This window comes from Pseudophryne corroboree, unplaced genomic scaffold (assembly GCF_028390025.1).
Source record: "Pseudophryne corroboree isolate aPseCor3 unplaced genomic scaffold, aPseCor3.hap2 scaffold_880, whole genome shotgun sequence".
Classification (NCBI taxonomy): Eukaryota; Metazoa; Chordata; class Amphibia; order Anura; family Myobatrachidae; genus Pseudophryne; species Pseudophryne corroboree.
The window spans coordinates 100,793-120,342 of NW_026970459.1; the positions used below are offsets into that span (position 1 = coordinate 100,793).

The 19,550-nt window shown below is 36.3% G+C and overlaps 1 non-coding gene and 1 pseudogene across 1 annotated transcript; one reads left to right on the forward strand and one right to left on the reverse strand.

Annotated features, from left to right (window-relative positions):
- Positions 1 to 1,523: 1,523 nt before the first annotated feature.
- Positions 1,524 to 1,702, forward strand: LOC135043792 (U1 spliceosomal RNA; annotated as a pseudogene).
- Positions 1,703 to 4,954: 3,252 nt separating this feature from the next.
- Positions 4,955 to 5,117, reverse strand: LOC135043777 (U1 spliceosomal RNA). The gene has a single exon (XR_010236589.1). It is a non-coding gene; the product is annotated as a U1 spliceosomal RNA (small nuclear RNA).
- Between the last annotated feature and the right edge of the window lie 14,433 nt (positions 5,118 to 19,550).

Consider the following 19,550-nt stretch of genomic DNA (forward strand, 5'->3'; position numbering starts at 1 on the left):
ACTGACTGCCGTGTGTGAGGTGTATGGGAGCAATGGAGCACAGCTTTACTGCTGTGCGTTACCTCAGTGAAGATCATGAAGTCTTCCGCCGGCTCTGAAGTCTTCTTTTCTTCTCATACTCACCCGGCTTCTATCTTCCGGTTCTGCGAGGGGGACGGCGGCGCGGCTCTGGGACGGACGGCGAGGGTGAGACCTGCGTACCGATCCCTCTGGAGCTAATGCTGTACAGTAGCCTAAGAAGCAGAGCCTATCAACTCACAGAAGTAGGTGTGCATCTCTCCCCTCCGCCCCTCGATGCAGGGAGTCTGTTGCCAGCAGGCTCCCTGAAAATAAAAAAATCTAACAAATATACTTTCTGTCAGGAAACTCAGGAGAGCTCCCTGAAAAGCACCCAGTCTCCTCTGGGCACAGTAGTAAACTGAGGTCTGGAGGAGGGGCATAGAGGGAGGAGCCAGTGCACACCCAGATCTAAAGTCTTTCTTTAAGTGCCCATGTCTCCTGCGGAGCCCGTCTATCCCCCATGGTCCTTACGGAGTCCCCAGCATCCTCTAGGACGTAAGAGAAAAATTATGCTGGCAGAAAAATCCAATTGAGTGATTAAACAGCTCCAGAGCTGCTCTGTAAGGCAAGTAAAAGGGTGTGGGCCCTGCAGCACTACCTGTAGTTTGCATTGTGCATTGGAAGCCTAGTTTGCTGTCTGTTTCCACTTCTTTTTTCTTGAGCCCCTCCCGTCTATACCCTTGTGCACTATCCTGACTTCTCCTCCCGTCTGCTTACTTTGTGCCTTCCAATGCACAATGCAAACTACAGGTAGTGCTGCAGGGCCCACACCCTTTTACTTGCCTTACAGAGCAGCTCTTGAGCTGTTACAGTGCCCAGCTGCTGCAAGAAATCAGCGTGAATGCTTCAGGGGCTGGGGCATGGCCAACATGAGCCCCACACCGAAGGAGGGTGGAGGTGTTTAATGCGAACTAGGGGTCTCGCACAATGCGAACTACAGGTAGTGCTGCAGGGCCCACACCCTTTTACTTGCCTTACAGAGCAGCTCTGGAGCTGTTACAGTGCCCAGCTGCTGCAAGAAATCAGCTTGAATGCTTCAGGGGCTGGGGCATATCCAACATGAGCCCCACACCGACGGAGGGTGGAGGTGTTTAATGCGAACTAGGGGTCACTCAAGTGCCGCAAAAGGCCGCCATGCCCTGCACGCCACTTTTCTCTTTTCATATGCAGACGAGGGTTGAAGCCAACTTTGACCCACTGCTTGGATGACATCGCCATATGCAAATCCATCTGCTGCAGGCCTTCCCCCAGGAATGCTTGCACTAGTTGTTGCATTTGGTTTGTTGTTTGGGGGTGCTTCAGTATTAGGCAGCCTTCTGCCCTCCCATGTTCATCTGAAAATATGTGTTCTCTCTGCAGTTGTTGTCCCCAGATGAGAGTTCCCTTGTGCTGCCTCAGTTGAATCTCCTTTACTTGACAGAGATGTGCCTGAGCAGCGGCCCTCCCCAGCCCTATCCCAAATCATACTTATTTTGCATAGGAGATACCATGGTCATGAAGACTGTTCTCCCAGGGTGCGGTTCATTCATTGCATTCTGGGTATGCTGACCCCTGTGATTTCCCCAAATGTGGGAAACTCGACTGCATTATTTAATGCGAACTAGGGGTCATCCAAGCACCGCAAAAGGCCGCCATGCCCTGCATACCCCTTTTCTCTTTTCATAAGCAGACGAGGTTTGAAGCCAACTTTGACCCACTGCTTGGATGACATCACTTGCTGCCTTTCCAATGAAGCAAGTTTAATTTAATAATAGGTGAAAAACCATCCCTACAAAGGTGTTAATCAGATACTTGGCTTTGTGGACACTTTTCAGAGCACAAATTTGTTAGCATAAAAATAAAGCCAGAAAATGAAGAGCTGTTTAATCACTCAATTGGATTTTTCTGCCAGCATATTTCTTTTTCTCTGCAACCCACTGCTAAATTGTGCTTCGTGGCTGTTTTTTTTATAAAATCACTTAATCAAATCTAACTCTGATTACATCAGAGAAGGCCAGGTACCCTACACCATAAGAGGTGGTTTGAAATTTTTACTTGTCTACTTAAAGATCACCAAAATCTGATAACGAGGTCAATTACGTACCTAGGTGGGATTGAACCACCAACCTTTTGGTTAACAACTGAACACGCTAACTGTTTGCGCCTCAGAGACACTTTGCGAAAGTACATACTGACAAAGGTTAATAAGCATTCATCTAGAACGTTTCCTAGAAAAACTTTAAAAAGTCAATAATCTGGAGAGTTTTTGTAAGATGTTCCTTCCATCAACCAATGAAGAAACACATTGGTACTTTCCCATGATGAGTGAGTGCTTCAGGATCTCTTGCACTTACATGTGCAGCAAAGGACTACAATGGAAGCATGCTGGGCCTATAACCAAGAGGTAGGCAGATTGTAACTGTCCTCTGCTATATGCATTTTTTTTGTTAATTAAAGTAATCCAAAACTGGGATTGATATTTTGGCTCTTTTATTTTTACTTAAAGTACAATAACTTTTACCGTTTTAATTTGTTTTAATAGTATATTGACAGTATTGTTTTCTTTCAAAAATCCACTTAATTTTCTTTACCCTATTATTAAAATGGTAATTGACAAAAACAAACTACATTGTCACCAGAAGAGCAATACAAAATGTACAAGTGATATATTAAAATCATCTTTTCAGCTTGAATTTCAATGATGCATTGAGGTAACGATTTTGTGAGAAACATCTTCACCCTTAAATAAAGATTTTCTTAATTCCCTACCTGTGTGCTAATTAGATATCACCTTGTTTTCACATTAAACAGACTTCCACATGAGAAAGCAGCAAGGATGCAGTGGCTTTAATGTTTCCTGGTGTCAACCTGTATTATTTCAGTAGACATTGAAATGAGGATGCATCTTGCTGCCTTTCCAATGAAGCAAGTTTAATTTAGTAATAGGTTAAAAACCATCCCTACAAAGGTGTTAATCAGAGACTTGGCTTTGTGGACACTTTTCAGAGAACAAATTTGTTAGCATAAAAATAAAGCCAGAAAATGAAGAGCTGTTTAATCACTCAATTGGATTTTTCTGCCAGCATTTTTCTTTTTCTCTGCAACCCACTGCTAAATTGTGCTTCCTAGCTGTTTTTTTATAAAATCACTTAATCAAATCTAACTCTGATTACATCAGAGAAGGCCAGGTACCCTACACCATAAGAGGGGGTTTGAAATTTTGACTTGTCTACTTAAAGATCACCAAAATCTGATAACAAGGTCAATTTTGTCCCTGGGTGGGATTGAACCACCAACCTTTTGGTTAATAGCCTTATACACTAACTGATTGCGCCACAGCGACACTTTTCAAAAGTACATACTGACAAAGGCTAATAAGCATTCATCTAGAACGTTTCCTAGAAACATTTTAAAAAGTCAATAATGTGGAGAGTTTTTGTAAGATGTTTCTTCCATCAACCAATGAAGAAACACATTGGTACTTTCCTATGATGAGTGAGTGCTTCAGGATCTCTTGCACTTACATGTGCAGCAGAGTACTGTAATGGAAGCATGCTGGGTCCATAACCCAGAGGTAGGCAGATTGAAACTATCCTCTGCTATATGCATTGTTTTTATTAATTAAAGTAATCCAAAACTGGGATTGATATTTTTGCTCTTTTATTTTTACTTAAAGTACAATAACTTTTACCATTTTAATTTGTTTTAATAGTATATTGACAGTATTGTTTTCTTTCAAAAATCCAATTAATTTTCTTTACCCGATTATTAAAATGGTAATTGACAAAAACAATCTACATTGTCACCAGAAGAGCAGTACAAAATGTACAAGTGATATATTAAAATCATCTTTCCAGCTTGAATTTCAATGATGCCTTGGTGCAACAATTTTGTGAGAAACATCTTCACCCATAAAGAAAGATTTTCTTAATTCCTTACCTGTGTGCTGATTAGATATCACCTTGTTTTCACATTAAACAGACTTCCCCATGAGGAAGCAGCAAGGATGCAGTGACGTTTATGTTTCCTGGTGTCAACCTGTATTATTTCAGTAGACATTGAAATGAGGATGCATCTTGCTGCCTTTCCAATGAAGCAAGTTTAATTCAGTAATAGGTGAAAAACCATTCCTACAAAGGTGTTAATCAGAGACTTGGCTTTGTGGACACTTTTCAGAGAGCAAATTTGTTAGAATAAACATAAAATCAGAAAATGAAGAGCTGTTTAATCACTCAATTGGACTTTTCTGCCAGCATAGTTTTTTTTCTCTGCAACCCACTGCTAAATTGTGCTTCCTAGCTGTTTTTTATAAAATCACTTAATCAAATCTAATTCTGATTACATCAGAGAAGGCCGGGTACCCTACACCTTAAGAGGGGGTTTGAAATTTTGACTTGTCTACTTAAAGATCACCAAAATCTGATAACAAGGTCTATTACATCCCTCTGTGGGATTGAATCACCAACCTTTAGGTTAATAGCCATACACACTAACTGATTGCGCCACAGCGACACTTTGCAAAAGTACATACTGACAAAGGCTAATAAGCATTCATCTAGAACGTTTCCTAGAAAAACTTTAAAAAGTCAATAATCTGGAGAATTTTAGTAAGAAACACATTGGTACATTCCCATGATGAGTGAGTGCTTCAGGATCTCTTGCACTTACATGGGCTATTAACCAAAAGGTTCCCACCCAGTGATGTAATTGACCTTGTGATCAGATTTTGGTGATCTTTAAGTAGACAAGTCAAAATTTCAAACCCCCTCTTATGGTGTAGGGTACCTGGCCTTCTCTGACGTAATCAGAGTTAGATTTAATTAAGGTGCGCAAGGGCATAGAAGGGAGCGGTTTAAGTAAAAAAGAAGTGGAAACAGACAGCAAACTAGGCTGGAGAGAGACCTGAGACAAAGAGATCTGAATTATACTAGAGCCGACCAGGGGAAACACAAATTATGCAGTCAAGTTTCCCACATTTGGGGAAATCGCAGGAGCAGCACACCCAGAGTGCAATGGGTGAGCCTTTCCCTGGGAGAAGCACCTTCATGATCATAGTATCTCACCTGGCAGGTAAGTAGGAGTTGGGCTAGAGCTGGGGAAGGTCGCTGCTCGGGTACCCCCCTGTCAAGTGAAGGAAATCCAACTGAGGCAGCACAAGGGAACTCTCGAAAGAAGAACAAGGCTAGAGGAAGATCTGAGTCAAAGAAATCTGACTTTTACCAGAGCTGACCAGAGGAAAGCACAAACACAGTCCCCCACTACCACCAGGAAACATTAACGCCACTGCATCCTTGCTGCTTTCTCATGTGGAAGTCTATTTAATGTGAAAACAAGGTGATATCTAATTAGCACACAGAAAAGAAAATTAAGTGAATTTTTGAAAGAAAACAATACTGTCAATATACTATTAAAACAAATTAAAATGGTAAAAGTTATTGTACTTTAAGTAAAAATAAAAGAGCAAAAATATCAATCCCAGTTTTGGATTACTTTAATTAACAAAAAAAATGCATATAGCAGAGGATAGTTTCAATCTTTCTACCTCTGGGTTATGGGCCCAGCATGCTTCCATTGCAGTACTCTGCTGCACATGTAAGTGCAAGAGATCCTGAAGCACTCACTCATCATCGGAAAGTACCAATGTGTTTCTTCATTGGTTGATGGCAGAAACATCTTACAAAAACACTCCAGATTATTGACTTTTTAAAGTTTTTCTAGGAAACGTTCTAGATGATTGTTTATTAGCCTTTGTCAGTATGTAATTTTGCAAAGTGTCGCTGTGGCGCAATCAGTTAGTGTGTATGGCTATTAATCAAAAGGTTGGTGGTTCAATCCCACCTAGGGATGTAATTGACTTTGTTATCAGATTTTGGTGATCTTTAAGTAGACAAGTCAAAATTTCAAACCCCCTGTTATGGTGTTAGGTATTTAGACTTCTCTGATGTAATCAGAGTTAGATTTGATTCAGTGATTTTATAAAAACAGCTAGGAAGCACAATTTAGCAGTGGGTTGCAGAGAAAAACAAATATGCTGGCAAAAAAATCCAATTGAGTGATTAAACAGCTCTTGGATGGTTTTTCACCTATTACTAAATTAAACTTGCTTCATTGGAAAGGCAGCAAGATGCATCCTCATTTCAATATCTACTGAAATAATACAGGTTGACACCAGGAAACATTAACGCCACTGCATCCTTGCTGCTTTCTCATGTGGAAGTCTGTTTAATGTGAAAACAAGGTGATATCTAATTAGCACACAGGTAAGGAATTAAGAAAATCTTTATTAAAGGGTGAAGATGTTTCTCACAAAATCGTTGCCCCAATGCATCATTGAAATTCAAGCTGGAAAGATGATTTTAATATATCACTTGTACATTTTGTATTGCTCTTCTGGTGACAATGTAGTTTGTTTTTGTTAATTACCATTTTAATAATCGGGTAAAGAAAATTAATTGGATTTTTGAAAGAAAACAATACTGTCAATATACTATTAAAACAAATTAAAATGGTAAAAGTTATTGTACTTTAAGTAAAAATAAAAGAGCAAAAATATCAATCCCAGTTTTGGATTACTTTAATTAACAAAAAAAAATGCATATAGCAGAGGATAGTTTCAATCTGCCTACCTCTGGGTTATGGACCCAGCATGCTTCCATTACAGTACTCTGCTGCACATGTAAGTGCAAGAGGTCCTGAAGCACTCACTTATCATGGGAAAGTTCCAATGTGTTTCTTCATTGGTTGATGGAAGAAACATCTTACAAAAACTCTCCACATTATTGACTTTTTAAAATGTTTCTAGGAAACGTTCTAGATGAATGCTTATTAGACTTTGTCAGTATGTACTTTCGCAAAGTGTCGCTGTGGCGCAATCAGTCTGTGTGTATGGTTATTAACCAAAAGGTTGGTGGTTCAATCCCACCCAGGGACGTAATTGACCTTGTTATCAGATTTTGGTGATCTTTAAGTAGACAAGTCAAAATTTCAAACCCCCTGTTATGGTGTAGGGTACCTGGCCTTCTCTGATGTAATCAGAGTTAGATTTGATTCAGTGATTTTATAAAAACAGCTAGGAAGCACAATTTAGCAGTGAGTTGCAGAGAAAAAGAAATATGCTGGCAAAAAAATCCAATTGAGTGATTAAACAGCTCTTCATTTTCTGGCTTTATTTTTATGCTAACAAATTTGTTCTCTGAAAAGTGTCCACAAAGCCAAGTCTCTGATTAACACCTTTGTAGGGATGGTTTTTCACCTATTACTAAATTAAACTTGCTTCATTGGAAAGGCAGCAAGATGCATCCTCATTTCAATGTCTACGGAAATAATACAGGTTGACACCAGGAAACATTAACGCCACTGCATCCTTGCTGCTTTCGCATGTGGAAGTCTGTTTAATGTGAAAACAAGGTGATATCTAATTAGCACACAGGTAAGGAATTAAGAAAATCTTTATTTAAGGGTGAAGATGTTTCTCACAAAATCGTTGCCCCAATGCATCATTGAAATTCAAGCTGGAAAGATGATTTTAATATATCACTTGTACATTTTGTATTGCTCTTCTGGTGACAATGTAGTTTGTTTTTGTCAATTACCATTATAATAATAGGGTAAAGAAAATTAATTGGATTTTTGAAAGAAAACAATACTGTCTATATACTATTAAAACAAATTAAAATGGTAAAAGTTATTGTACTTTAAGTAAAAATAAAAGAGCAAAAATATCAATCCCAGTTTTGGATTACTTTAACAATAAAAAATGCATATAGCAGAGGATAGTTTCAATCTGCCTACCTCTGGGTTATGGGCCCAGCATGTTTCCAATGCAGTACTCTGCTGCACATGTAAGTGCAAGAGATCCTGAAGCACTCACTCATCATGGGAAAGTACCAATGTGTTTCTTCGTTGGTTGATGGAAGAAACATCTTACAAAAACTCTCCAGATTATTGACTTTTTAAAGTTTTTCTAGGAAACGTTCTAGATGAATGCTTATTAGCCTTTGTCAGTATGGAAGTTTGCAAAGTGTCTCTGTGGCGCAATCGGTTAGTGTGTTTGGTTATTAATAAAAGGGTTGGTGGTTCAATCCCACCCAGGGATGTAATTGACCTTGTTATCAGATTTTGGTGATCTTTAAGTAGACTAGTCAAAATTTCAAACCCCCTCTTATGGTGTAGGGTACCTGGCCTACTCTGATGTAATCAGAGTTAGATTTGATTAAGTGATTTTATAAAAAAACAGCTAGGAAGCACAATTTAGCAGTGGGTTGCAGAGAAAAAGAAATATGCTGGCAGAAAAATCCAATTGAGTGATTAAACAGCTCTTCATTTTCTGGCTTTATTTTTATGCTAACTAATTTGTTCTCTGAAAAGTGTCCACAAAGCCAAGTGTCTGATTAACATCTTTGTAGGGATGGTTTTTCACCTATTACTAAATTAAACTTGCTTCATTGGAAAGGCAGCAAGATGCATCCTCATTTCAATATCTACGGAAATAATACAGGTTGACACCAGGAAACATTAACGCCACTGCATCTTTGCTGTTTTCTCATGTGGAAGTCTGTTTAATGTGAAAACAAGGTGATATCTAATTAGCACACAGGTAAGGAATTAAGAAAATCTTTATTTAAGGGTGAAGATGTTTCTCACAAAATCGTTGCCCCAATGCATCATTGAAATTCAAGCTGGAAAGATGATTTTAATGTATCACTTGTACATTTTGTATTGCTCTTCTGGTGACAATGTAGTTTGTTTTTGTCAATTACCATTATAATAATAGGGTAAAGAAAATTAAGTGGATTTTTGAAAGAAAACAATACTGTCAATATACTATTAAAACAAATTAAAATGGTAAAAGTTATTGTACTTTAAGTAAAAATAAAAGAGCAAAAATATCAATCCCAGTTTTGGATTACTTTAATTAACAATAAAAAATGCATATAGCAGAGGATAGTTTCAATCTGCCTACCTCTGGGTTATGGGCCCAGCATGTTTCCAATGCAGTACTCTGCTGCACATGTAAGTGCAAGAGATCCTGAAGCACTCACTCATCATGGGAAAGTACCAATGTGTTTCTTCGTTGGTTGATGGAAGAAACATCTTACAAAAACTCTCCAGATTATTGACTTTTTAAAGTTTTTCTAGGAAACGTTCTAGATGAATGCTTATTAGCCTTTGTCAGTATGTAAGTTTGCAAAGTGTCTCTGTGGCGCAATCGGTTAGTGTGTTTGGTTATTAATCAAAGGGTTGGTGGTTCAATCCCACCCAGGGATGTAATTGACCCTGTTATCAGATTTTGGTGATCTTTAAGTAGACAAGTCAAAATTTCAAACCCCCTCTTATGGTGTAGGGTACCTGGCCTTCTCTGATGTAATCAGAGTTAGATTTGATTAAGTGATTTTATAAAAAAACAGCTAGGAAGCACAATTTAGCAGTGGGTTGCAGAGAAAAAGAAATATGCTGGCAGAAAAATCCAATTGAGTGATTAAACAGCTCTTCATTTTCTGGCTTTATTTTTATGCTAACTAATTTGTTCTCTGAAAAGTGTCCACAAAGCCAAGTGTCTGATTAACATCTTTGTAGGGATGGTTTTTCACCTATTACTAAATTAAACTTGCTTCATTGGAAAGGCAGCAAGATGCATCCTCATTTCAATATCTACGGAAATAATACAGGTTGACACCAGGAAACATTAACGCCACTGCATCTTTGCTGTTTTCTCATGTGGAAGTCTGTTTAATGTGAAAACAAGGTGATATCTAATTAGCACACAGGTAAGGAATTAAGAAAATCTTTATTTAAGGGTGAAGATGTTTCTCACAAAATCGTTGCCCCAATGCATCATTGAAATTCAAGCTGGAAAGATGATTTTAATATATCACTTGTACATTTTGTATTGCTCTTCTGGTGACAATGTAGTTTGTTTTTGTCAATTACCATTTTAATAATCGGGTAAAGAAAATTAATTGGATTTTTGAAAGAAAACAATACTGTCAATATACTATTAAAACAAATTAAAATGGTAAAAGTTATTGTACTTTAAGTAAAAATAAAAGAGCACAAATATCAATCCCAGTTTTGGATTACTTTAATTAACAAAAAAAATGCATATAGCAGAGGATAGTTTCAATCTGCCTACCTCTGGGTTATGGACCCAGCATGCTTCCATTACAGTACTCTGCTGCACATGTAAGTGCAAGAGATCCTGAAGCACTCACTCATCATGGGAAAGTACCAATGTGTTTCTTCATTGGTTGATGGAAGAAACATCTTACAAAAACTCTCCAGATTATTGACTATTTAAAGTTTTTATAGGAAACGTTCTAGATGAATGCTTATTAGCCTTTGTCAGTAAGTACTTTTGCAAAGTGTCACTGTGGCGCAATCAGTTAGTGTGTACGGCTATTAACCAAAAGGTTGGTGGTTCAATCCCACCCAGGGACGTAATTGACCTTGTTATCAGATTTTGTTGATCTTTAAGTAGACAAGTCAAAATTTCGAAAACCCCTGTTATGGTGTAGGGTACCTGGCCTTCTCTGATGTAATCAGAGTTAGATTTGATTCAGTGATTTTATAAAAACAGCTAGGAAGCACAATTTAGCAGTGGGTTGCAGAGAAAAAGAAATATGCTGGCAAAAAAATCCAATTGAGTGATTAAACAGCTCTTCATTTTCTGGCTTTATTTTTATGCTAACAAATTTGTTCTCTGAAAAGTGTCCACAAAGCCAAGTATCTGATTAACATCTTTGTAGGGATGGTTTTTCACCTATTACTAAATTAAACTTGCTTCATTGGAAAGGCAGCAAGATGCATCCTCATTTCAATATCTACTGAAATAATACAGGTTGACACCAGGAAACATTAACGCCACTGCATCCTTGCTGCTTTCTCATGTGGAAGTCTGTTTAATGTGAAAACAAGGTGATATCTAATTAGCACACAGGTAAGGAATTAAGAAAATCTTTATTTAAGGGTGAAGATGTTTCTCACAAAATCGTTGCCCCAATGCATCATTGAAATTCAAGCTGGAAAGATGATTTTAATATATCACTTGTACATTTTGTATTGCTCTTCTGGTGACAATGTAGTTTGCTTTTGTCAATTACCATTTTAATAATCGGGTAAAGAAAATTAATTGGATTTTTGAAAGAAAACAATACTGTCAATATACTATTAAAACAAATTAAAATGGTAAAAGTTATTGTACTTTAAGTAAAAATAAAAGAGCAAAAATATCAATCCCAGTTTTGGATTACTTTAATTAACAAAAAAAATGCATATAGCAGAGGATAGTTTCAATCTGCCTACCTCTGGGTTATGGACACAGCATGCTTCCATTAGAGTACTCTGCTGCACATGTAAGTGCAAGAGATCCTGAAGCACTCACTCATCATGGGAAAGTACCAATGTGTTTCTTCATTGGTTGATGGAAGAAACATCTTACAAAAACTCTCCACATTATTGACTTTTTAAAATGTTTTTAGGAATCGTTCTAGATGAATGCTTATTAGCCTTTGTCAGTATGTACTTTCACAAAGTGTCGCTGTGGCGCAATCAGTTAGTGTGTAAGGCTATTAACCAAAAGGTTGGTGGTTCAATCCCACCCAGGGACTTAATTGACCTTGTTATCAGATTTTGGTGATCTTTAAGTAGACAAGTCAAAATTTCAAACCCCCTGTTATGGTGTAGTGTACCTGGCCTTCTCTGATGTAATCAGAGTTAGATTTGATTAAGTGATTTTATAAAAAAACAGCTAGGAAGCACAATTTAGCAGTGGGTTGCAGAGAAAAAGAAAAATGCTGGCAGAAAAATCCAATTGAGTGATTAAACAGCTCTTCATTTTCTGGCTTTATTTTTATGATAACAAATTTGTTCTCTGAAAAGTGTCCACAAAGCCAAGTATCTGATTAACATCTTTGTAGGGATGGTTTTTCACCTATTACTAAATTAAACTTGCTTCATTGGAAAGGCAGCAAGATGCATCCTCATTTCAATATCTACGGAAATAATACAGGTTGACACCAGGAAACATTAACGCCACTGCATCTTTGCTGTTTTCTCATGTGAAAGTCTGTTTAATATGAAAACAAGGTGATATCTAATTAGCACACAGGTAAGGAATTAAGAAAATATTTATTTAAGGGTGAAGATGTTTCTCACAAAATCGTTGCCCCAATGCATCATTGAAATTCAAGCTGGAAAGATGATTTTAATATATCACTTGTACATTTTGTATTGCTCTTCTGGTGACAATGTAGTTTGTTTTTGTCAATTACCATTTTAATAATCGGGTAAAGAAAATTAAGTGGATTTTTGAAAGAAAACAATACTGTCAATATACTATTAAAACAAATTAAAATGGTAAAAGTTATTGTACTTTAAGTAAAAATAAAAGAGCAAAAATATCAATCCCAGTTTTGGATTACTTTAATTAACAAAAAAAAAATGCATATAGCAGAGGATAGTTTCAATCTGCCTACCTCTGGGTTATGGACCCAGCATGCTTCCATTACAGTACTCTGCTGCACATGTAAGTGCAAAAGATCCTGAAGCACTCACTCATCATGGGAAAGTACCAATGTGTTTCTTCATTGGTTGATGGAAGAAACATCTTACAAAAACTCTCCACATTATTGACTTTTTAAAATGTTTCTAGGAATCGTTCTAGATGAATGCTTATTAGCCTTTGTCAGTATGTACTTTTGCAAAGTGTTGCTGTGGCGCAATCAGTTGGTGTGTAAGGCTATTAACCAAAAGGTTGGTTGTTCAATCCCACCCAGGGACTTAATTGACCTTGTTATCAGATTTTGGTGATCTTTAAGTAGACAAGTCAAAATTTCAAACCCCCTGTTATGGTGTAGGGTACCTGGCCTTCTCTGATGTAGTTAGATTTGATTCAGTGATTTTATAAAAACAGCTAGGAAGCACAATTTAGCAGTGGGTTGCAGAGAAAAATAAAAATGCTGGCAGAAAAATCCAATTGAGTGATTAAACAGCTCTTCATTTTCTGGCTTTATTTTTATGCTAACTAATTTGTTCTCTGAAAAGTGTCCACAAAGCCAAGTATCTGATTAACATATTTGTAGGGATGGTTTTTCATCTATTACTAAATTAAACTTGCTTCATTGGAAAGGCAGGAAGATGCATCCTCATTTCAATATCTACTGAAATAATACAGGTTGACACCAGGAAACATTAACGCCACTGCATCCTTGCTGCTTTCTCATGTGGAAGTCTGTTTAATGTGAAAACAAGGTGATATCTAATTAGCACACAGGTAAGGAATTAAGAAAATCTTTATTTAAGGGTGAAGATGTTTCTCACAAAATCGTTGCCCCAATGCATCATTGAAATTCAAGCTGGAAAGATGATTTTAATGTATCACTTGTACATTTTGTATTGCTCTTCTGGTGACAATGTAGTTTGTTTTTGTCAATTACCATTTTATTAATAGGGTAAAGAAAATTAAGTGGATTTTTGAAAGAAAACAATACTGTCAATATACTATTAAAACAAATTAAAATGGTAAAAGTTATTGTACTTTAAGTAAAAATAAAAGCTAAAATATCAATCCCAGTTTTGGATTACTTTAATGAACAAAAAAAAAATGCATATAGCAAAGGATAGTTTCAATCTGCCTACCTCTGGGTTATGGGCCCAGCATGCTTCCATTGCAGTACTCTGCTGCACATTTAAGTGCAAGAGATCCTGAAGCACTCACTCATCATGCGAAAGTACCAATGTGTTTCTTCATTGGTTGCTGGAAGAAACATCTTACAAAAACTCTCCAGATTATTGACTTTTTAAAGTTTTTCTAGGAAACGTTCTAGATGAATGCTTATTAGTCTTTGTCAGTATGGACTTTTTGCAAAGTGTCTCTGTGGCGCAATCTGTTAGTGTGTTCAGCTATTAATCAAAAGGTTGGTGGTTCAATCCCACCCAGGGACGTAATTGACCTTGTGATCAGATTTTGGTGATATTTAAGTAGACAAGTCAAAATTGCAAACCCTCTCTTATGGTGTAGGGTACCTGGCCTTCTCTGATGTAATCAGAGTTAGATTTGATTAAGTGATTTTATAAAAAAACAGCTAGGAAGCACAATTTAGCAGTGGGTTGCAGAGAAAAAGAAAAATGCTGGCAGAAAAATCCAATTGAGTGATTAAACAGCTCTTCATTTTCTGGCTTTATTTTTATGATAACAAATTTGTTCTCTGAAAAGTGTCCACAAAGCCAAGTATCTGATTAACATTTTTGTAGGGATGGTTTTTCACCTATTACTAAATTAAACTTGCTTCATTGGAAAGGCAGCAAGATGCATCCTCATTTCAATATCTACGGAAATAATACAGGTTGACACCAGGAAACATTAACGCCACTGCATCTTTGCTGTTTTCTCATGTGGAAGTCTGTTTAATGTGAAAACAAGGTGACATCTAATTAGCACACAGGTATGGAATTAAGAAAATCTTTATTTAAGGGTGAAGATGTTTCTCACAAAATCGTTGCCCCAATGCATCATTGAAATTCAAGCTGGAAAGATGATTTTAATGTATCACTTGTACATTTTGTATTGCTCTTCTGGTGACAATGTAGTTTGTTTTTGTCAATTACCATTTTAATAATAGGGTAAAGAAAATTAAGTGGATTTTTGAAAGAAAACAATACTGTCAATATACTATTAAAACAAATTAAAATGGTAAAAGTTATTGTACTTTAAGTAAAAATAAAAGCTAAAATATCAATCCCAGTTTTGGATTACTTTAATGAACAAAAAAAAAATGCATATAGCAAAGGTTAGTTTTAATCTGCCTACCTCTGGGTTATGGGCCCAGCATGCTTCCATTGCAGTACTCTGCTGCACATTTAAGTGCAAGAGATCCTGAAGCACTCACTCATCATGCGAAAGTACCAATGTGTTTCTTCATTGGTTGCTGGAAGAAACATCTTACAAAAACTCTCCAGATTATTGACTTTTTAAAGTTTTTCTAGGAAACGTTCTAGATGAATGCTTATTAGTCTTTGTCAGTATGGACTTTTTGCAAAGTGTCTCTGTGGCGCAATCTGTTAGTGTGTTCAGCTATTAATCAAAAGGTTGGTGGTTCAATCCCACCCAGGGACGTAATTGACCTTGTGATCAGATTTTGGTGATATTTAAGTAGACAAGTCAAAATTGCAAACCCTCTCTTATGGTGTAGGGTACCTGGCCTTCTCTGATGTAATCAGAGTTAGATTTGATTAAGTGATTTTATAAAAAAACAGCTAGGAAGCACAATTTAGCAGTGGGTTGCAGAGAAAAAGAAAAATGCTGGCAGAAAAATCCAATTGAGTGATTAAACAGCTCTTCATTTTCTGGCTTTATTTTTATGATAACAAATTTGTTCTCTGAAAAGTGTCCACAAAGCCAAGTATCTGATTAACATTTTTGTAGGGATGGTTTTTCACCTATTACTAAATTAAACTTGCTTCATTGGAAAGGCAGCAAGATGCATCCTCATTTCAATATCTACGGAAATAATACAGGTTGACACCAGGAAACATTAACGCCACTGCATCTTTGCTGTTTTCTCATGTGGAAGTCTGTTTAATGTGAAAACAAGGTGATATCTAATTAGCACACAGGTATGGAATTAAGAAAATCTTTATTTAAGGGTGAAGATGTTTCTCACAAAATCGTTGCCCCAATGCATCATTGAAATTCAAGCTGGAAAGATGATTTTAATATATCACTTGTACATTTTGTATTGCTCTTCTGGTGACAATGTAGTTTGTTTTTGTCAATTACCATTTTAATAATCGGGTAAAGAAAATTAATTGGATTTTTGAAAGAAAACAATACTGTCAATATACTATTAAAACAAATTAAAATGGTAAAAGTTATTGTACTTTAAGTAAAAATAAAAGCTAAAATATCAATCCCAGTTTTGGATTACTTTAATGAACAAAAAAAAAAATGCATATAGCAAAGGATAGTTTCAATCTGCCTACCTCTGGGTTATGGGCCCAGCATGCTTCCAGTGCAGTACTCTGCTGCACATGTAAGTGCAAGAGATCCTGAAGCACTCAATCATCATGCGAAAGTACCAATGTGTTTCTTCATTGGTTGCTGGAAGAAACATCTTACAAAAACTCTCCAGATTATTGACTTTTTAAAGTTTTTCTAGGAAACGTTCTAGATGAATGCTTATTAGTCTTTGTCAGTATGTACTTTTTGCAAAGTGTCTCTGTGGCGCAATCGGTTAGTGTGTTCAGCTATTAATCAAAAGGGTGGTGGTTCAATCCCACCCAGGGACGTAATTGACCTTGTGATCAGATTTTGGTAATATTTAAGTAGACAAGTCAAAATTGCAAAACCCCTCTTATGGTGTAGGGTACCTGGCCTTCTCTGATGTAATCAGAGTTAGATTTGATTAAGTGATTTTATAAAAAAACAGCTAGGAAGCACAATTTAGCAGTGGGTTGCAGAGAAAAAGAAAAATGCTGGCAGAAAAATCCAATTGAGTGATTAAACAGCTCTTCATTTTCTGGCTTTATTTTTATGATAACAAATTTGTTCTCTGAAAAGTGTCCACAAAGCCAAGTATCTGATTAACATCTTTGTAGGGATGGTTTTTCACCTATTACTAAATTAAACTTGCTTCATTGGAAAGGCAGCAAGATGCATCCTCATTTCAATATCTACGGAAATAATACAGGTTGACACCAGGAAACATTAACGCCACTGCATCTTTGCTGTTTTCTCATGTGAAAGTCTGTTTAATGTGAAAACAAGGTGATATCTAATTAGCACACAGGTAAGGAATTAAGAAAATATTTATTTAAGGGTGAAGATGTTTCTCACAAAATCGTTGCCCCAATGCATCATTGAAATTCAAGCTGGAAAGATGATTTTAATATATCACTTGTACATTTTGTATTGCTCTTCTGGTGACAATGTAGTTTGTTTTTGTCAATTACCATTTTAATAATCGGGTAAAGAAAATTAAGTGGATTTTTGAAAGAAAACAATACTGTCAATATACTATTAAAACAAATTAAAATGGTAAAAGTTATTGTACTTTAAGTAAAAATAAAAGAGCAAAAATATCAATCCCAGTTTTGGATTACTTTAATTAACAAAAAAAAAATGCATATAGCAGAGGATAGTTTCAATCTGCCTACCTCTGGGTTATGGACCCAGCATGCTTCCATTACAGTACTCTGCTGCACATGTAAGTGCAAAAGATCCTGAAGCACTCACTCATCATGGGAAAGTACCAATGTGTTTCTTCATTGGTTGATGGAAGAAACATCTTACAAAAACTCTCCACATTATTGACTTTTTAAAATGTTTCTAGGAATCGTTCTAGATGAATGCTTATTAGCCTTTGTCAGTATGTACTTTTGCAAAGTGTCGCTGTGGCGCAATCAGTTAGTGTGTAAGGCTATTAAACAAAAGGTTGGTTGTTCAATCCCACCCAGGGACTTAATTGACCTTGTTATCAGATTTTGGTGATCTTTAAGTAGACAAGTCAAAATTTCAAACCCCCTGTTATGGTGTAGGGTACCTGTCCTTCTCTGATGTAGTTAGATTTGATTCAGTGATTTTATAAAAACAGCTAGGAAGCACAATTTAGCAGTGGGTTGCAGAGAAAAAGAAATATGCTGGCAGAAAAATCCAATTGAGTGATTAAACAGCTCTTCATTTTCTGGCTTTATTTTTATGCTAACTAATTTGTTCTCTGAAAAGTGTCCACAAAGCCAAGTATCTGATTAACATATTTGTAGGGATGGTTTTTCATCTATTACTAAATTAAACTTGCTTCATTGGAAAGGCAGCAAGATGCATCCTCATTTCAATATCTACTGAAATAATACAGGTTGACACCAGGAAACATTAACGCCACTGCATCCTTGCTGCTTTCTCATGTGGAAGTCTGTTTAATGTGAAAACAAGGTGATATCTAATTAGCACACAGGTAAGGAATTAAGAAAATCTTTATTTAAGGGTGAAGATGTTTCTCACAAAATCGTTGCCCCAATGCATCATTGAAATTCAAGCTGGAAAGATGATTTTAATGTATCACTTGTACATTTTGTATTGCTCTTCTGGTGACAATGTAGTTTGTTTTTGTCAATTACCATTTTAATAATAGGGTAAAGAAAATTAAGTGGATTTTTGAAAGAAAACAATACTGTCAATATACTATTAAAACAAATTAAAATGGTAAAAGTTATTGTACTTTAAGTAAAAATAAAAGCTAAAATATCAATCCCAGTTTTGGATTACTTTAATGAACAAAAAAAAATGCATATAGCAAAGGATAGTTTCAATCTGCCTACCTCTGGGTTATGGGCCCAGCATGCTTCCATTGCAGTACTCTGCTGCACATTTAAGTGCAAGAGATCCTGAAGCACTCACTCATCATGCGAAAGTACCAATGTGTTTCTTCATTGGTTGCTGGAAGAAACATCTTACAAAAACTCTCCAGATTATTGACTTTTTAAAGTTTTTCTAGGAAACGTTCTAGATGAATGCTTATTAGTCTTTGTCAGTATGGACTTTTTGCAAAGTGTCTCTGTGGCGCAATCTGTTAGTGTGTTCAGCTATTAATCAAAAGGTTGGTGGTTCAATCCCACCGAGGGACGTAATTGACCTTGTGATCAGATTTTGGTGATATTTAAGTAGACAAGTCAAAATTGCAAACCCTCTCTTATGGTGTAGGGTACCTGGCCTTCTCTGATGTAATCAGAGTTAGATTTGATTAAGTGATTTTATAAAAAAACAGCTAGGAAGCACAATTTAGCAGTGGGTTGCAGAGAAAAAGAAAAATGCTGGCAGAAAAATCCAATTGAGTGATTAAACAGCTCTTCATTTTCTGGCTTTATTTTTATGATAACAAATTTGTTCTCTGAAAAGTGTCCACAAAGCCAAGTATCTGATTAACATTTTTGTAGGGATGGTTTTTCACCTATTACTAAATTAAACTTGCTTCATTGGAAAGGCAGCAAGATGCATCCTCATTTCAATATCTACGGAAATAATACAGGTTGACACCAGGAAACATTAACGCCACTGCATCTTTGTTGTTTTCTCATGTGGAAGTCTGTTTAATGTGAAAACAAGGTGATATCTAATTAGCACACAGGTAAGGAATTAAGAAAATCTTTATTTAAGGGTGAAGATGTTTCTCACAAAATCGTTGCCCCAATGCATCATTGAAATTCAAGCTGGAAAGATGATTTTAATATATCACTTGTACATTTTGTATTGCTCTTCTGGTGACAATGTAGTTTGTTTTTGTCAATTACCATTTTAATAATCGGGTAAAGAAAATTAATTGGATTTTTGAAAGAAAACAATACTGTCAATATACTATTAAAACAAATTAAAATGGTAAAAGTTATTGTACTTTAAGTAAAAATAAAAGCTAAAATATCAATCCCAGTTTTGGATTACTTTAATGAACAAAAAAAAAATGCATATAGCAAAGGATAGTTTCAATCTGCCTACCTCTGGGTTATGGGCCCAGCATGCTTCC